This window comes from Panthera pardus, unplaced genomic scaffold (genome assembly GCF_024362965.1).
Source record: "Panthera pardus isolate Hobbes unplaced genomic scaffold, ASM2436296v1 HiC_scaffold_13, whole genome shotgun sequence".
NCBI classification, from domain to species: Eukaryota; Metazoa; Chordata; class Mammalia; order Carnivora; family Felidae; genus Panthera; species Panthera pardus.
The window spans coordinates 186,419,260-186,427,389 of record NW_026526688.1 but is presented as its reverse complement, the minus strand read 5'-3'; positions in this window follow the sequence as shown (position 1 = coordinate 186,427,389).

The following is an 8,130-nucleotide window of genomic DNA, read 5'->3' as shown; positions in this document are numbered from 1 at the left end:
TTCAAGACCCAAATACGTTCTTGGACACTTGAAAAGCTCATTGGCCTCACCTAGTGTGTCTGTCACGTCTAATGAGTAACGCTTTCTAAATTCATATTGCTAGTTAGTGGATGGCATTCTCTGTTCTATTCACCTGAGTTCCTCAAAGTTTGCTACTGTCACCAGCATCGGATACCGACACATAACAGTTTGAATATATGTACATATATGTAAATAGACACCAATGACATTGGTAGACACAGATATAGACCTAGGGAAAGCCACAGACCTATGAACAGACATATGTCATAGACATTTGACGTTGACTCATGCTCAAAGCCAGCCAGTCTAGTCTGTTGGTGTCTCTTGGAACGCCAGGGTTGCCGATTTCCAGTCCCAGGTTGAGAAGTCCCTTTTTCGTTTTCTCGAGAAGCTTTCATTTGCTCCCATATTGTGTAGGTTATTTACACGTTGCCAACAGAAGCTGGTTTTGATCAGTCATTTGCTGCTGTCAAATGGGGCAGTGAACTCTGTGGATTTGAATGGATTATTTTCTTTGTATACATTCTCTCTTCAAGAATTGCCCGAGAAGGCACACTTTGGTATGTTCTACTTGATGAATGATGTGTCTTATTATCTTCATACATTGGAAACATTTCCAGGAAATTCTTCTTTAGGTACCACATGAAACTGATACACAGCATACACATTCTCAGATTGATTGCCTTACTGCAAAGTGATTCTCTATTACCATGCTGTGGCCTTTTAGAGACGAGTGAAGTGTCAAAGCTTTTACCATTAGATGATCAGCTTACATTGCTACGATATATGGAGTTACATGTAAATTTGTCATATGTTCCCTGCTAATTATTAGCAAAGTCTAAATGACAGAGTTCATACTTTGACGTAATGTTTTGGAGTGAAAAGTAATTGCAAATTGACATAGAGACTAACTGAAGGACTCTTTGTTTTGCCTATAATTTAAATATAATGCTTAGAGTTTTTATGTGGTTAACTTGTATACCTTTGTCTTTGTCTACTAACATTCAGTAGGCATGGTTTTCACAAGCTTATCTTTATTCTAATTGTGCCAGGCTAAAAAGTATTTGAAGCTGTCTTCTAACCCTGTTTTTACCTGAAAGAATTGGGCAAAAATGTGCAGGGAAGAGAGTAAAAAGTTCAGTGTGGATCTCAGTATATTTTCAGAATAGATTGTGGGCAGCCAGGTTGCAACTCTCATTAACGATACTGGGATTTGAACATGTTAATTCCTATAATCAATGATAAAATGATGTTCCGACTGCCCAGAGTATATTATTTAAGAGTTAGTAAGCAGGGCCCTTTACTTCCCAAGTTAGCCAATTATGGGGCTTTTTTGTGTTATCCACGGCTGCATTCTATCTATCAGAACACCACACCCATCAAGCACAAAAAGCAAAGGTTAAATAACATTATAGTTCTGATGCAAATGAACAAAAGAAATTTGAGATCAAAGTCAATGACCTTTCCCTTTTTGATTTATTTGCTGGTGTAGGAAGAGTGAGTAAATGAAAAGGTAGCTTGAACTAAAGGAGGAATTTCTGCTTTGACTTGATGTGTTTGCCATGAATTGCTGTTTTTTTTGTCAAGAGGGAGTTTGGCACATGAATACTATCCTTCCATTTTAAAAAGGCTTTGGACATTTCCCCATTAAAACAATGTGGAGATAGGATATGGGCTGCAAGATCCATGAGGGCAGGGAATGGGGTCTGGCTTAGACACAGCTATATTCCCAGCACCTGGTACATAGTAAACTCTCAATAAGTATGGCTGGATTTTTAAATAATTCTGTGAACACACTCTTAGCCACAACTCAATGCATTACCCATATATTTGAGTATGTAATGTACATCATTAATTACTAGATGTGGGAGAAGGAGCGATGTATCTCTTCAAAAGATAAACATTAGTTCTCTCTTCACCTAGCTTCCGATCTAGTAAGATAGGTAATCAGAAATTAAATAATCATAAACTATGTACTTATAAATTTTGAGAAGTGGACTGCCAAAAAATAATTGGGACTTTTGGAGATAATTACAAAGGGTCCTCGTTTTCATGGAGGAATCAAAGTAGATTTCTTTGAGGAAGTATCATTTAAGCTCAGGTCTAAAGGATATCTAGGATTCACTCATTGCATGGTAGAGACAAGGAAATTTCCAGCATAGGGAGAGACCTGTGCAAAGGTCCTGTGGTTGGGAAGAACATGGCATATTCAAGGAATTGAAAGAAAGTGAGCCAGTGTTCCTGGAGAATGCTGAGGGGGAGGGTAACGTGAGTGGAGATGAAGAGGCACGAAGAAGTCTAGAACTTGCATGTCATGGCAAAGTTTGGGGATTTGATTCTAAGATTAATGAGTAAATATTGAATGGCCTTATGCATATGTGTAGGATTGATATGATCTTTGGATTTTATAAATATATGTTCCCACAAGAGGCTGTTTGTTCATCCGGGCAATGGGATCTAAAGACATGTTCCTTTGAGCTACAGTAGCCGACCCACAGACACCAACATACAAAGTGAAAGACAAAGAAATGCTTTGGTAAACAGTTGAAATGGTAATGTGGCAGGTCACTGCACTAAAGCTGACTAATGGAAACAGATTATCTTTATGGCACCAGGACTCAGAATAAAAATTTTGATCATGAAAACCCAACCTGTGTTTTATACAGTCAGGAGAGGAAAAATTTACCCACAGGACAGATGCCTTTTTTTCTCTTAACATTGTTCCAATCTTGTTCTGTTTTTTTTTTTAATTCATTCTTATTTATTTATTTATTTTTCAATATATGAAATTTATTGTCAAATTGGTTTCCATACAACACCCAGTGCTCATCCCAAAAGGTGCCCTTCTCCATACCCATTCTTGTTCTGTTTTCATAAGAGGTCTTACGTATTTCATTTTTGTTCTTCTCTTGACGCATTTGTTTCCTTAGCTTCTTACATAAGCTGTCTTTCCTGTGACATCAATTGTTTGTCAGTGTCACGTGGCAAAAATGTTGGAAGGATTTAGCCCTGGCTTTAAATCCTGTTCCTGCCTTTTGGTGCCAGCAGCATGACACCAGGGCCAGCAGAGGGCGACACTGAGCCTGCCTCTGAGGACAGAGCAGAAAGGCGTTACTCCAGACAGGTCATTACTGCTTTTGTCTCTCTCTAGAGACGACTTTGTATGTTTTGGAATCCTGGCAGAGCTTTAAGCATTTCCCAAACTCCACTTTGCCACAATCAGCCTCATTGTAAATATTATATAAGGAGCATTTCAAAACGGTTTCTTCCTGAAATAACCTTTTAAAAGTGTATCTCTTCATCTCCGTTCTCAGCCTGCGGATCTGATCAGCCTTGGCAACAGAAAAATGTTTCAAACAGCCTATCTGTTTTCAGGACTTTCTCGGAACAGATAGGGGTAGGTAGGACATTTCCTATTTCCCTATCATCCGATCCACCTGCTTCCATTTATTACAGCCTTCTCTGTGACGTTCTGTCTTTGTGTGTGTCTGCTGTCCGTTGTTTTCCTCAGTCCAGTTTCCTTATAAGAAATAGTGTGGCGGTGGTTTCGAGCTCTTCAGCGAGTTTGGTTCTTAAATTTAAAGTCCTTTTATTTCTTCCCAGTGTAGGCTTTTGTTCTGCGGGTAAATCTTAGTCTGTCGAGTCCCTGTGTCTCCATGTTTCTTTCCCTTTTCTTCCCTGCTTTACTAGCGCTGGCGCCTTCATGGCTCATACCTGTCAATACTCCCCCGCGGTTTTTGGTGAGGTTCCCAGTGTCTCTGTACCAATGCCTCTTTCCAGGGTGAAGCAGCGTGAAGGGAGACTGTTGGGGGCAGGGGGAGCCTCATAGCAGAATTCCTGCTTTTAATTTTGAAACGATCCGTTCTCCTTCCAACAAGTCATTCTCCTTTTCTTAGTCTGTTTTCCCCTCTGCACAACGGATGAATCCCAGGGAACGAGAAGACGACAAATGATGTAATTTTTTGTGCTAGTGCACTTAAAAATGTAAAGTATGAAAGTGGGTGATGGGCATTGAGGAGGGCACCTGTTGGGATGAGCACTGGGTGTTGTAAGGAAACCAATTCGACAATAAATTTCATATTAAAAAAATTTAAAAAACGTAAAGTATGGCTATGAAGGCTGTATTGACTCCATTAAAGACAGATTGTCTACTTGAGAGATTTCTTTTTCCCCTTCATGGGAAAATGATCTGATGGTTTGTGTTTTTTCCCTTTGGCCTGTTTAAGAAGGACTTGAATTCTACATTCCTCTTGCTTACGTGAATTCGGCTATACTCCTTCAGCAGGGACAGGCACGAGAAAAGAGAGATGACACAGGGACGGATACATCTCCTCCATCAGGAGAAGCAACAGTAATGTACTTCAATGCTTGAATGTTGTATTTGCTGGGAGATGATATGTCAGCAACTTGCGAAAGGAATGTCAAGAGTAGTTTTTAGCTTCACGAGATTTTTACCTGCTGTTTTAGTCCATTTAGGCTACCATAACAAAATACCACAGACTGAGCAGCTTATAAACAACAGAAATTTATTTTGCAAAGTTCTGGAGGCTGGAAGAACAAGCTCAGGCTGTCAGCATGGTGGGGGTAAGGGTTCCCCTCCTGGCTGCAGATTTCTGGTTGGACCCTTACACGGCGGAAGGAACAAGGTTGCTCACTGGTGTTTCCTCTATAAGAGTATGAAACCCACTCATGAGGGCTCCACTCTCATGACCTAATCACCTCCCCAAGGCTCCACCTAAAAATACATAATTTGGGGTGGGGGTTAGGATTTTAGCATGGAATTTGGGAGGACACAGACTTTCAGGCCATAGCACCTGCTTAGCATCAGTGCCAACTCTCTGTAGGATGTAGGTCCTCTGCACTTCATCAGGCACCAGTAGAAGAGCCTTGGGAATGGCTGTTTCTTCACTCAGACCCCCCATAATGTGATTTACAAGGATAATGACCATTTTTTTCATTGTCTACTGAGCCCCACACACTTTACATATATGCACATATCATCGCTCCCTCTGTAATGTAAATTCTATTAGTTCCATTTTCCCCTAACAAATTGAAACTTAAAGTATTTAGGAATGTGCTCAATGTCATACAGAGCAAAATTCTTGCTCAAGTGGTGTGTTTGAAACTCACATATAGGGGCGCCTGGGTGGCTCAGTCGGTTAAGCGGCTGACTTCAGCTCAGGTCACGATCTCGCGGTCCGTGAGTTCGAGCCCCGCGTCGGGCTCTGGGCTGATGGCTCAGAGCCTGGAGCCTGCTTCCGATTCTGTGTCTCCTTCTGTCTCTGCCCCTCCCCCGTTCATGCTCTGTCTCTCTCTGTCTCAAAAATAAATAAAGGTTAAAGAAAAAAAAAAAAAAAGAAACTCACATATAATCATTTGCAGGTCCAGCAGGTTAAAAAGTTCAAGTTCTTTAGCACGGCATACAAGACTCTTCATGTTCCCCACGCCATGCACCTCCACCCTATCTACCCTTGCCACATTTCTGATGTACCTGCTACTGAGAAATGCTGCCTTCTCGCCCCACAGCACGCTGTTCCTTTCATCTGCGTCTTGAACTCACGTTCTCCTCGTTGTCTGCAGGGACATGCCTCACACTGCCGGTCACAAGTTCCTTGGAGTTTAAGACAGTAGTAGACACAATTATAGTGATTCAGAACATGGCCACTGCTCTGTCACTTTCTAGCTATATGCCCTTGGGCAAGTTGTTGAATTTCTCCATGCCTCAGCTTCCCTGTTTGTAAAACAAGAATAAAAACACATCATAGGACTATCGGGAGGGTTAAATGGGTTAAGACATGCAAGCAACTGGACTAGCACATGGCAGAGGGTAAGAGATTATGCAAGTATTTGCTCTTACTAGATTTGCCTCAGACATCACCTCCTCCAGAAAGCTTTCCCTGACTTGTACTCCCCTACCAAACCGAGTTTGGACTCATCTTCAATTAAACTTGTTTAATTATCTTCTTCAATTCAAACTTGTTTTAGAATTACCAGTTTAGATGTCTCCCTCTACCATTGTATGTGAGTTTCTTGAGGTCAAGGAACAATTGAGAACAGTCAACACCTAGTACATTACTTAATACATAGTAGGCATTCAAGAATTTTTGCCAAATGAAGGAAATAATTATCCATGCTATTAGTAGTAATGGTATTTACTAAACTTTATGGGCTAGCTACTACGCATTTTGCACTATTTTAAGCACTTTGCATGCTTTCTCTAACCTTACACAAATCAAATGGCAGTAGATGTTATGATTAACTATATTTTACAGATGAAGATGATTAAATAATTTACACAGGGTCAATCACTAGTATATGTGGGAATAAAAATTTAAACCAAGAAATATGATCCAAAAGTCCACATTCTTAGCTACTTTTCGTGGCTGCCTCTGAATGAATTTAAAGAGGAGAGGGAAGGAAAGAGGGAGGAAAGAAAGAGACTAAAAGAAAATGCCTGGAAACCCAGAGTAGAGTCTTGGTTGACATAACCTGAGTCCTTATGGAATTGTCTTCACTAACTTGGGAATTTATGTTAAATTCGTGACTTTTCGCAAAAGTCACTATAAAAAGTAGCCATGTGGAATATACTTTTCCATTTGCTGTAAAAGTTATTTGTGAGCATTGCCAGTTATATCATTCATTTCTTGTGCATAATACCCAACACAAGAAAAAAATTTTCAGAGTTTGTTTCTGGTAAAACCTTAGCGTCCCTTGAGACACTAACCTGTTTCCTTCTATCTGATCATTAAAGTTGTGTGACTAGCTTTGCATTGACTGCTGGAAACTTAGAAGCAGACTTTATGCTTTGTCACAGAAATTGTATTGACCCTCTGATGGGAATGTTTGCTTTTCTCCTTTGACCATCTTTCCATCCTAAACTTTTATTTCTATATAATTAAATGTACTATATTTATTTCTTCTTCTAGCTGGCTTTTTAAAAATTTTTATTTATTTTGAGAGAGAGAGAGAGAGGGAGTTAAGGAGGGTCAGAGAGAGAGAGAGAGAGAGAGAGAGACAGAGAGAGAGAATCCCAAGCAGGCTCTGCTCTGTTAGCACAGAGCTCAATGCAGGGTTCAAACTCATGAACTGTGAGATCACTACCTGAGCCAAAACCTAGGGCCAGACTCTTAACCAAATGAGCCACCCAGGTGCCCTGGCTTTTTTCTTCCTTCCTTTCTTCCTTTCTTCCTTCCTTCCTTCCTTCCTTCCTTCCTTCCTTCCTTCCTCTCTTTCTTTTTAAAGAAATAAGTGCTGTTATTAAATACATTGGGGTAAATATCTGTATGGATGATGATTTCCACTCTATCTTGTATGGCTTGATGTCATGGTGAGCAGTAATACAGCATACAATATAGTCTCTGTATCTATCTTAATGACATTTTAATGATAATAATCTTAGGTAGATAGGGTTCAGAGAATTTCAGGACTTTGCCCCAAATCACAAAACTAATTAATAAGTTTAAGAGTCCAGGGACAAACTGAGAACTTTCAACTCTATGCCGCTACAGTATTTCCATGGTGGCCAGGAGTCCTAATCTCTTGATGGCAGTGTGGAAGTAGGTGACTATGTTTCTTACAACACGTTAAAAAGTCACTGTTAGAGATGGAGTGCTAAGTTCAATGGAACAATATTATGACTTAGTATTGTGAGATTTTTTTTAAAGATTATTTATTTATTTTAATGGGGGAGAGGGGCAGAGAAAGAGAAGGAGAGAGAATCCCAAGCAGGCTCTATGCTGCCAGTACAGAACCCAATGTCGGGCTCAGTCCCACAAACATAAGATCATGACCTGAGATGAAATCAAGAGTTGGATGCTTAACTGCTTAACCAACTGAGCCACCCAGATGCCCTAGTATTGTGAGATTTAAGCTCTTATGTAATATAAATATATTAGTTATCTCATTTAATTCTTCCTTTTAGGTTTTTTAAAATTATTTTTTAAGTATATTGAGATACAATTGACACATAACGTTGTATAAGTTTGAGGTGTACAAGGTTCTAGTGTGATACATCTATAGATTGCAATATGTTTCTGCTTTCGTCTTTTAAAAATAAATTTATATTTTAGGAATACCCATTATACTACTCAGAGTAAAACACTGACATTT